Source organism: Somniosus microcephalus, chromosome 4 (genome assembly GCF_052327205.1).
Source record: "Somniosus microcephalus isolate GS21.2 chromosome 4, FLI_Smic_1.0, whole genome shotgun sequence".
Taxonomy (NCBI): domain Eukaryota; kingdom Metazoa; phylum Chordata; class Chondrichthyes; order Squaliformes; family Somniosidae; genus Somniosus; species Somniosus microcephalus.
Window position 1 is genome coordinate 25,990,214 of NC_140990.1, and position 13,256 is coordinate 26,003,469.

The following is a 13,256-nucleotide window of genomic DNA, read 5'->3' on the forward strand; positions in this document are numbered from 1 at the left end:
CAAGGGGAGGGCTGTTTATCTGAAGCAGGATATTTGCCGGTCTCGGGCCCAAGGCTTGTACAGCCAGCGCTCCCCGCTCAGATACACCACGGGTTAGAGACAGAGTGAAGCTCTTTCATGACAGGATTCCTCAAAGTCACTTCAGCAACTTTCGTCCCGCTGGGGGCAATCAAAAAATTCCCATTTCAGACAAACAAACGCAGCACATTTAGGTATCGGTGTCCCTGTTTCTCGTGCTGTCCATCCCTTCAGAATTTGGGCCAGTTGTATTTTGCAGCATCGCACCTTCTGGGATCTGAAATAAGGCCACACACGAACACGAACTGTAAACCCACTCCCCCACCAGAGAGAGGGGAAAGAGCAATTTCTAAACCACTGTACCCCCACTCCTCTACCAGAGAGAGGGGAAAGGGCAATTGTTAACCCACTGTAACCCCACTCCCCCACCAGAGAGAGGGGAAAGAGCAATTTCTAAACCACTGTACCCCCACTCCTCTACCAGAGAGAGGGGAAAGGGCAATTGTTAACTCACTGTGCCTCCCACTCCCCCACCAGAGAGAGGGGAAAGGGCATTTGTTAACTCACTGTACCCCCCACTACCCCACCAGAGAGAGGGGAAAGGGCAATTGTTAACCCACTGTGCCTCCCACTCCCTCACCAGAGAGAGGGGAAAGAGCAATTTCTAAACCACTGTACCCCCACTCCTCTACCAGAGAGAGGGGAAAGGGCAATTGTTAACCCACTGTAACCCCACTCCCCCACCAGATAGAGGGGAAAGGGCATTTGTTAACTCACTGTGCCTCCCACTCCCCCACCAGAGAGAGGGGAGCGGGCAATTGTTAACACACTGTACCCCCCACTACCCCACCAGAGAGAGGGGAAAGGGCAATTGTTAACCCACTGTAACCCCACTCCCCCACCAGATAGAGGGGAAAGGGCATTTGTTAACTCACTGTGCCTCCCACTCCCCCACCAGAGAGAGGGGAGCGGGCAATTGTTAACACACTGTACCCCCCACTACCCCACCAGAGAGAGGGGAAAGGGCAATTGTTAACCCACTGTAACCCCACTCCCCCACCAGATAGAGGGGAAAGGGCATTTGTTAACTCACTGTGCCTCCCACTCCCCCACCAGAGAGAGGGGAGCGGGCAATTGTTAACACACTGTACCACCCACTACCCCACCAGAGAGAGGGGAAAGGGCAATTGTTAACCCACTGTAACCCCACTCCCCCACCAGATAGAGGGGAAAGGGCATTTGTTAACTCACTGTGCCTCCCACTCCCCCACCAGAGAGAGGGGAGCGGGCAATTGTTAACACACTGTACCCCCCACTACCCCACCAGAGAGAGGGGAAAGGGCAATTGTTAACCCACTGTAACCCCACTCCCCCACCAGATAGAGGGGAAAGGGCATTTGTTAACTCACTGTGCCTCCCACTCCCCCACCAGAGAGAGGGGATAGGGCAATTGTTAACCCACTGTACCCCCACTCCCCCACCAGAGAGAGGGGAAAGGGCAATTGTTAAACCACTGTAACCCCACTCCCCCACCAGAGAGAGGGGAAAGGGCAATTGTTAACCCACTGTACCCCCACTCCCCCACCAGAGAGAGGGGAAAGGGCAATTGTTAAACCACTGTAACCCCACTCCCCCACCAGAGAGAGGGGAAAGAGCAATTGTTAAACCACTGTAACCCCACTCCCCCACCAGAGAGAGGGGAAAGAGCAATTGTTAACACACTGTACCACCCACTACCCCACCAGAGAGAGGGGAAAGGGCAATTGTTAACCCACTGTACCCCCACTCCCCCACCAGAGAGAGGGGAAAGAGCAATTATTAAACCACTGTAACCCCACTCCCCCACCAGATAGAGGGGAAAGGGCATTTGTTAACTCACTGTGCCTCCCACTCCCGCACCAGAGAGAGGGGAAAGGGCAATTGTTAACACACTGTACCTCCCATTCCCCCACCAGAGAGAGGGGAAAGGGCAATTGTTAACTCACTGTGCCTCCCACTCCCCCACCAGAGAGAGGGAAAAGGGCAATTGTTAACCCACTGTACCCAACTCTCCCCACCAGAGAGGGGAAAGGACAAGTGTTACCCCACTGTACCCCCACTCCCTCACCAGAGAGAGGGGAAAGGGCAATTGTTAATCCACTGTACCTCCACTCCCCACCAGAGAGAGCGGAAAGGGCAATTGTTAACCCAGTGTACCTCCCACTCCCCCACCAAAGAGAGAGGAAAGGGCAATTGTTAACCCAATGTACCCCCACTCCCACACCAAAGAGAGGGGAAAGGGTAATTGTTAATCCACTGTATCCCCACTCCCTCACCAGAGAGAGGGGAAAGGGCAATTGTTAACCCACTGTACCCCCACTCCTCCACCAGAGAGGAGAGAAAGTGCAATTGTTAACCCACTATATCCCCACTCCCCCACCAGAGAGAGGGGAGGTGAACCAATCTCTATTATATGAACACAATTGCAATCAGTAAAAAGTCAGCTTTAACTCACAGTCTAAAAACATTAAAATTGCCGGATGAAAATCATATTGTGAAATACATATTTATTCAACAACTTAGCTTTAACTAGTTTTTGGGGTAAATCTGTCCCTGTTATTCATAAACTAACAGATTGAATTTTAATTGTCCAAATCTGAACTGGTGATTGAATCATCTGCGGATTTCTTACGGTTGTGTCCCTGATGGTTTGAGGCCCATCGGTTGAAGTCACATTGCGTCTCACACAGAACATATTTACGCAGAGCGGGGAAGAATCCGTGTAAAAGTGAGTGTGTGTGTGTTTATGTGTAAGTGCGTTTTTGATTTTGTGTAAGTATGTGTGTTTTGTGTAAGTGCACACTTACACATAAACACACACAGGCTTACACATACACACACGCATTAACACATTGACATAGAATATTACACATACCCAGAATATAATACGCACTGTGATTGTCAGACCCAGTTATTGGTACTCTCTGAAACTTTGAACAGTAGCAGAAATACACACGCGCACACCCTTAAAAAACACACACAAACACACGCATTAACACACGCAATTACACATGCATAAACTCACACTCAACACACACACACATACTTATATGCAAACACACACAGTTACACATAAACACACACATACTTAAAGCTGAACATACAAAAACACACATAACCATAAACATATACATAAACACACACATGGACGTACGAGGAGAGATTGGGTCGATTGGGCTTATACTCGCTGGAGTTTAGAAGAATGAGAGGGGATCTCATTGAAACTTATAAAATTATAACAGGACTAGGCAGACTAGATGCAGGAAGGATGGTCCCGATGGCGGGGGAGTCCAGAACAACGGGTCACAGTCTAAGGATAAGGGGTAAGCCATTTAGGACAGAGAAGAGGAGGAATTTCTTCACCCAGAGAGTGGTGAACCTGTGGAATTCTCTACCACAGAAGGCAGTTGAGGCCAATTCATTAAATATATTCAAGAAGGAGTTGGATATATTTCTTAAGGCTAAAGGGATCAAGGGATATGGGGAGAAGGCAGGGACAGGGTACTGAATTTGGATGATCAGCCATGATCTCATTGAATGGCGGAGCAGGCTCGAGCGGCCGAATGGCCTACTCCTGCTCCTATCTTCTATGTTTCTATGTTTCTGTGGACGCACTTCCTCAAAAACACACACACACTTAAACATAAACACACTTACGAATAAACTTACACACAAACACACACACATAATTACAAATAAACACACACACTTATACAATGACTTACACATAAACATACACAAACTTACAAAAATACACGCACACTTACACATAAATACACATATATAGAATTACACAAACACACAAACTCACACATGAACACACAGATAATTACACTTGAACACACACAGGCACACTTACAGAGCGACACACACATTAACACACAAACACAGACTAAAACAAAACAAGAGATTGTCATACACACATAAGCAAACACGAATGCGCACAAGGAACGTCAGGCTATAGAAGAATGTAGAATTAAAATGCACTTTTTGAATGAACACAGTTTCCAACGATTGTTCTTAATAAATAATTCCTGATACCATAACATCGCACATTTCTCTATTCTGGTCCTATACATACACTGAATCATTGTTCTTGTTGGAAACTGATACAAGTTAATTATATTCAGAGCATTGCCATAACAAATAAATAAACAAGATTATAACTCACATCTGATCTCTTACCCAGCCCCCTTGACCGTCTCCAAGAAAATAGCTATCTAAACCTGTCGTTAAAATAATCGACATCAATCAGTAAACCTCCCTCGATATTTCATCATATTATTCCTGAATGTTAGATCGTACGAAATTGATGCAAAATCAATTAGCGTGTGTCATTGAAGAAATTTTCAAACACGGATTGTAGGAGGACCATAAAGGAAGAGCGACTGTGGAGTTAGGAGCAGGGATAGATTGCTGAGAGTGATTAACTTAACACAAGATATACATTGAAAATTAAATTAGAGAACAGACTTATACCTTAAGGAAAAGAAGGGAATATATAATAATAATGATATCTTGGATTAATAAACGATCTGAATATATTTCCTCCTCTCCATCCCGTAGATTCCTCAGACCACATCTTGATTGAAGACTATGAGGAAGAGAGCGGCAACATCTGGACAACCGCTTCCACATTCATCATCCTGTTCTTCCTGAGCATTTCCTACAGCGCTGCCGTCACTCTGGTGAAGGTGAGAAGATCTGACTGAAGCGGTTTGACAAATCTCTAAAAGTTTCATTGATAAAAACCCTGAGATAAAGGCCCCAAACCGCGAAATCTCTGCTTCATTCTTTTATCCCTCTTTTACAGGTCAAGTGAACGGTTGAATTTCGGACGCCGTGGATTCTCCTCATCTGTTTATTAACATCTCTGTGTCCTGAAAATAAAATATATCCTCTTGGTGATTCTCAGAGTCAAATGCCTTCAATTAATTGACCCGAATCTATAGCTGAGAAAATGATAACCGGGATTTCCGTCTCTGTGTTTGAAACGTTTGAGATAATCGTGGCTATAATGTAAATGTATCTTAGAGTTTCACTGTTGTTTTAATATTTCATGTGTAAATAAGTCACTTTTCTCATTCCTAATTCACAATTGTTCCCTTCCCTTTATGTAGAGCCCCTGTTTTCTCTCTCTGGTGTCTGTTACAGTTGTACAGAGAGCTGACAGCTCAGACCGCCTGTGTTCAATGTAACGTTCTGTTGTTACATTCACTTTGTGTTAACTTTTTAAAAACGTCACTGTAAATTCTTCTCTGTGAAATTGTTAATAAATCTGGAATGACAAATGGAATTATTTGGATTTTGCTGAATTCCTTTCTCCAAGGTTCCTCCACACCACTGCATTTTCCATATCACACTTTGTTTTATTTCCCTGACCGGTATTTTTCACCCGGCCTGTCTGGGTTGTGTTTGAACCCAAGTCCCGACGGCTAAGTAGCCACTGCGCCACCTAGTGCCCTATCAACGTAAAGACACCTTTACCCGTGCCTTTTTCTGTCAAGATGTGGAGATGCCGGTGTTGGACTGGGATGGACAAATGTGAGAAGTCACACAACACCAGGTTATAGTCCAACAGCTTTATTTGAAATCAGGTGACCTGACGAAGGAGCAGCGCTCCGAAAGCTTGTGATTTCAAATAAAGCTGTTGGACTATAACCTGGTGTTGTGTGACTTCTCACATTTATATGTCAAGACCCAGAGGCGGAACGACTGCACAGCGCCCTGAAGCACGTCGCTGTCTCCTCTAATATTATGGTCTGTAACAGTCACATGCCAGGTTCTAATAAAGAACAGGACTCCGCTCCATCACAACCTCATAGAGTACAGCACATGGCAGAGTAAATCTCCCTCTGCACTGTCCCATTAAACACTTCCAGGGCAGGTACACACTTGTAAGATACAGAGTAAAGCACCCTCTACACTGTTCCATCAAACACTCCCAGGGCAGGTACAGCACGGGTTAGATAGAGAGTAAATCTCCCTCTACACTGTCTCATCAAAGACTCCCACGACAGGTACACCTGTTAGATGTCTGCCACAGACACACTGGGTAGCACAAATGCTGGAAATGGTTCTAACAGTCTGTGGCCTATCTGACACACAGGCTTTTCTTTTAGACACTCACATGGACAGCCTTCACTTTTTCTGTTATACAAACAAACTAACTCTCTCTCCACCTGTTCTGTTACTCTCAAAGATTCCCTCTCCATCCCTTCTGTTAGACACACTCAGGCATTCTTCATTTTACTGTTATACACATTCAGGCTCTCTTCACTTTACTGTTAAACACATTCAGGCCCTCTTCACTTTAATGTTAGACACACTCAGGCACTCTTCACTTTACTGTTATACACACTAAGGCACTCTTCACTTTACTGTTGTACACACTCAGGCTCTCTTCACTATACTGTTATACACACGCAGGCATTCTTCTCTTTACTGATATACACACTCAGGCTCTCTTCACTGTACTGTTATACACACTCAGGCACTCTTCACTTTACTGTTATACACAATCAGGCACTCTTCACTTTACTGTTATACACACTCAGGCTCTCTTCACTTTACTGTTATACACACTCAGGCTCTCTTCACTGTACTGTTATACACACTCAGGCTCTCTTCACTTTAGTGTTATACACACTCAGGCACTATTCACTTTACTGTTATACACACTCAGGCACTCTGCACTTTAAAGTTATACACACTCAGGCTCTCTTCACTGTATTTGTTATACACACTCAGGCACTCTTCCCTTTACTGCTTTACACACTCAGGCTCTCTTCACTTTACTGTTAATACACACTCAGGCACTCTTCACTATACTGTTAAACACAATCAGGCACTCTTCACTTTACTGTTATAAACACTCAGGCTCTCTTCAATTTATTGTTATACACACTCAGGCTCTCTTCACTGTAATGTTAATACACACTCAGGCACTCTTCACTATACTGTTATACACAATCAGGCACTCTTCACTTTACTGTTATAAACACTCAGGCTCTCTTCACTTTACTGTTATACACACTAAGGCACTCTTCACTTTACTGTTATACACACTCAGGCTCTCTTCACTGTACTGTTATACACACTCAGGCAATCTTCACTTTACTGTTATACACACACAGGCTCTCTTCACTTTACAGTTATACACACTCAGGCACTCTTCACTTTAGAGTTATACACACCCAGGCTCTCTTCATTGTACTGTTATACACACTCAGGCACTCTTCACTTTACTGTTATACACACTCAGGCACTCTTCACTTTACACTTATACACACTCAGGCTCTCTTCACTGTACTGTGAAACACACTCAGGCTCTCTTCACTGTACTGTTATACACACTCAGGCACTCTTCACTTTACTGTTATACACACACAGGCACTCTTCACTTTACTGTTTTACACACTCAGGCTCTCTTCACTTTACTGTTGTACACACTCAGGCTCTCTTCACTTTACTGTAATACACACTCACGCTCTCTTCACTTTACTGTTATACACACTCAGGCTCTTTTCACTGTACTGTTATACACACTCAGTCACTCTTCACTTTATTGTTATAGACAAACAGGCACGCTTCACTTTACTGTCATATACAAGCAGGCACCCTTCACTTTACATGTTATACACACTCAGGCTCGCTTCACTTTACTGTTATACACACTCTGGCTCTCATCACTTTACTGTTATACACACTCAGGCTCTCTTCTCATTACTGTTATACACGCTCAGGCTCTCTTCAATTTACTGTTATACAAACTCAGGCTCTCCTCACTTTACAGTTGTACACACTCAGGCTCTCTTCACTTTAATGTTATACACATTCAGTCACTCTTCACTTTACTGTTATATACACTCAGGCTCTCTTCACTTTACTTTTATACACAATCAGGCTCTCTTCACTTTACTTTTATACACACTCAGGCTCTCTTCACTGTACTGTTATACACACTCAGGCTGTCTTCACTTTACTGTGATACACACTCAGGCTCTCTTCACTTTACTGTTATACAAACTCAGGCTCTCTTCACTTTACTGTTATACACACTCAGGCCCTCTTCACTGTATTGTTATACACACTCAGGCACTCTTAGCTTTACTGTTAGACACACACAGGCACTCTTCACTTTACTGTTATACACACTCAGACACTCTTCACTTTATTGTTATACACACTCAGGCTCTCTTCACTGTACTGTTATACACACTGAGGCTCTCTTCACTGTACTATTATACACACAGACGCACTCTTCACTTTACTGTTGTACACACTCAGGCTCTCTTCACTTTACTGTTATACACACTCAAGCTCTCTTCACTGTACTGTTATAAACACACAGGCACTCTTCACTTTACTGTTGTATACACTCAGGCACTCTTCACTTTACTGTTATACACACTCAGGCACTCTTCACTTTACTGTTATACACACTCAGTCACTCTTCACTTTACTGCTATACACACTCAGGCTCTCTTCACTGTACTGTTATAAACACACAGGCACTCTTCACTTTACTGTTGTATACACTCAGGCACTCTTCACTTTACTGTTATACACACACAGGCACTCTTCACTTTACTGTTAAACACAATCATGCTCTCTTCACTTTAGTGTTATACACACTCAGGCACTCTTCACTTTACTGTTATACACACTCAGTCACTCTTCACTTTACTGCTATACACACTCAGGCACTCTTCACTTTACTGTTATACACACTCAGGCTCACTTCACTTTAGTGTTATACACACTCAGGCATTCTTCACTTTACTGTTATACACACTCAGGCTCTCTTCACTTTACTGTTATACACACTCAGGCACTCTTCACTTTACTGTTATACACACTCAGGCACTCTTCACTTTACTTTTATACACACTCAGGCTCTCTTCTCTTAACTGTTATACACACTCAGGCTCTCTTAAATTTACTGTTATACGCACTCAGGCTCTCTTCACTTTACAGATACGCACACTCAGTCACTCTTCACTTTACTGTTATACACACTCAGGCTCTCTTCACTGTACTGTTATACAAACTCAGGCACTCTTCATTTTACTGTTATACACACACAGGCACTCTTCACTTTACTGTTATACACACTCAGGCACTCTTCACTTTACTGTTATACACACTGAGGCACTCTTCACTTTACTGTTATACACACTCAGGCTCTCTTCACTGTACTATTATACACACTCAGGCACTTTTCACTTTACTGTTCTACACACTCAGGCTCTCTTCACTTTAATGTTATACACACACAGGCTCTCTTCACTGTACTGTTATACAAACTCAGGCACTCTTTATTTTACTGTTATACACACACAGGCACTCTTCACTTTACTGTTATACACACTCAGGATCTCTTCACATTACTGTTATACACACTCAGGCACTCTTCAGTTTACTGTTATGCACGCTCAGGCTCTCTTCAATTTGCTGTTATACACACTCAGGCACTCTTCTCTGTACTGATATACACACTCAGGCTCTCTTCACTGTATTGTTATAAACACTCAGACACTCTTCACTTTACTGTAATACACACTCAGGCTATCTTCACGTTACTGTTATACTCACTCAGGCTCTCTTCACTTTACTGTTATACACACTAAGGCTCTCTTCTCTTTGCTGTTATACACACTCAGGCTCTCTTCACTGTACTGTTATACACACTGAGGCACTCTTCACTTTACTGTTATTCACACTTAGGCACTCTTCACTTTACTGTTATACACACTAAGGCACTCTTCACATTAATGTTATACACACTCAGGCTCCCTTCACTCTATTGTTATACACACTGAGGCACCCTTCACTTTACTGTTATTCACACTTAGGCACTCTTCACTTTACTGTTATACACACTCAGGCTCTCTTCACTTTACTGTTATTCACACTTAGGCACACTTCACTTTACTGTTATACACACTCAGGCTGTCTTCACTGTACTGTTATACACACTCAGGGACTCTTCACTTTACTGTTACACACACACAGGCTCTCTTCAATTTAGTGTTATACACACTCAGGCTCTATTCACTTAACTGTTATACACACTCAGGCTCTCTTCACTATACTGTTATACACACTCAGGCATTCTTCACTTTACTGTTATACACATTCAGGCACTCTTCACTTTACTGTTATACACACACAGGCTCTCTTCACTTTAGTGTTATACACACTAAGGCACTATTCACTTTGCTGTTATACACACTCAGGCACTCTTCACTTACAGTTATACACACTCAGGCACTCTTCACTTTACTGTTATTCACACTCAGGCTCTCTTCACTTTACTGTTATACACACTCAGGCTCTCTTCAGTGTACTGTTATACACACTCAGGCAGTCTTCACTTTACTGTTATACACACACAGTCACTCTTCACTTTACTGTTATACACACTCAGGCTCTCTTCACTTTACTGTTATACACACTCAGGCTCTCCTCACTTTACTGTTATACACACTCAGGCTCTTTTCACTGTACTGTTATACACACTCAGGCACTCTTCACTTTACTGTTATCGACACACAGGCACTCTTCTCATTACTGTTATACACACTCAGGATCTTTTCACTTTAATGTTATACACACTCAGGCACTCTTCTCATTACTGTTATACACACTCAGGCTCTCTTCACTTTACTGTCATACACACAGGCACCCTTCAATTTACAAGTTATACACACTCAGGCTCGCTTCACTTTACTGTTATACATACTCTGGCTCTCTTCACTTTACTGTTATACACACTCAGGCTCTCTTCTCATTACTGTTATACACACTCAGGCTCTCTTCACTGTAGTGTTACACACACTCAGGCACTCTTCACATTACTGTTATACACACTCAGGCACTCTTCACTTTACTGTCATATACACACAGGCACCCTTCACTTTACAAGTTATACACACTCAGGCTGTCTTCACTTTACTGTGAAACACACTCAGGCTCTCTTCACTTTACTGTTATACAAACTCAGGCTCTCTTCACTTTAAAGTTATACACACTCAGGCCCTCTTCACTGTATTGTTATACACACTCAGGCACTCTTCGCTTTACTGTTAGACACACACAGGCACTCTTCACTTTACTGTTATACACACTCAGACACTTCACTTTATTGTTATACACACTCAGGCTCTCTTCACTGTACTGTTATACACACTGAGGCTCTCTTCACTGTACTATTATACACACAGACGCACTCTTCACTTTACTGTTGTACACACTCAGGCTCTCTTCACTTTACTGTTATACACACTCAGGCTCTCTTCACTGTACTGTTATAAACACATAGGCACGCTTCACATTTCTGTTGTACACACTCAGGCACTCTTCACTTTACTGTTATACACACACAGGCACTCTTCACTTTACTGTTAAACACAATCATGCTCTCTTCACTTTAGTGTTATACACACTCAGGCACTCTTCACTTTACTGTTATACACACTCAGTCACTCTTCACTTTACTGCTATACACACTCTGGCTCTCTTCACTTTACTGTTATACACACTCAGGCACTCTTCACTTTACTGTTATACACACTCAGGCTCACTTCACTTTAGTGTTATACACACTCAGGCATTCTTCACTTTACTGTTATACACACTCAGGCTCTCTTCACTTTACTGTTATACACACTCAGGCACTCTTCACTTTACTGTTATACACACTCAGGCACTCTTCACTTTACTTTTATACACACTCAGGCTCTCTTCTCTTAACTGTTATACACACTCAGGCTCTCTTAAATTTACTGTTATACGCACTCAGGCTCTCTTCACTTTACAGATACGCACACTCAGTCACTCTTCACTTTACTGTTATACACACTCAGGCTCTCTTCACTGTACTGTTATACAAACTCAGGCACTCTTCATTTTACTGTTATACACACACAGGCACTCTTCACTTTACTGTTATACACACTCAGGCACTCTTCACTTTACTGTTATACACACTGAGGCACTCTTCACTTTACTGTTATACACACTCAGGCTCTCTTCACTTTAATGTTATACACACACAGGCTCTCTTTCACTGTACTGTTATACAAACTCAGGCACTCTTCATTTTACTGTTATACACACACAGGCACTCTTCACTTTACTGTTATACACACTCAGGATCTCTTCACATTACTGTTATACACACTCAGGCTCTCTTCACTTTGGTGTTATACACACTCAGGCACTCTTCTCTGTACTGATATACACACTCAGGCTCTCTTCACTGTATTGTTATAAACACTCAGACACTCTTCACTTTACTGTAATACACACTCAGGCTATCTTCACGTTACTGTTATACACACTCAGGCACTCTTCTCTTTACTGTTATACACACTCAGGCTCTCTTCACTGTACTGTTATACACACTGAGGCACTCTTCACTTTACTGTTATTCACACTTAGGCACTCTTCACTTTACTGTTATACACACTCAGGCTCTCTTCACTTTACTCTTATACACACTCAGGCTCTCTTCACTGTACTGTTGTACACACTCAGGGACTCTTCACTTTACTGTTATACACACACAGGCTCTCTTCAATTTAGTGTTATACACACTCAGGCACTATTCACTTTACTGTTATACACACTAAGGCACTCTTCACATTAATGTTATACACACTCAGGCTCTCTTCACTCTATTGTTATACACACTGAGGCACCCTTCACTTTACTGTTATTCACACTTAGGCACTCTTCACTTTACTGTTATACACACTCAGGCTCTCTTCACTTTACTGTTATTCACACTTAGGCACACTTCACTGTACTGTTATACACACTCAGGCTGTCTTCTCTGTACTGTTATACATACTCAGGGACTCTTCACTTTACTGTTATACACACACAGGCTCTCTTCAATTTAGTGTTATACACACTCAGGCTCTATTCACTTAACTGTTATACACACTCAGGCTCTCTTCACTATACTGTTATACACACTCAGGCACTCTTCACTTTACTGTTATACACATTCAGGCACTCTTCACTTTACTGTTATACACACACAGGCTCTCTTCACTTTAGTTTTATACACACTAAGGCACTATTCACTTTGCTGTTATACACACTCAGGCACTCTTCACTTACAGTTATACTCACTCAGGCTCTCTTCACTGTACTGTTATACACACTCAGGCACTCTTCACTTTACT

The 13,256-nt window shown here is 42.7% G+C and overlaps 1 pseudogene; it reads right to left on the reverse strand.

Annotated features, from left to right (window-relative positions):
• LOC147118437 (uncharacterized) overlaps positions 1 to 13,256 on the reverse strand; it is a 725,353-nt pseudogene that overhangs the window by 124,081 nt on the left and 588,016 nt on the right.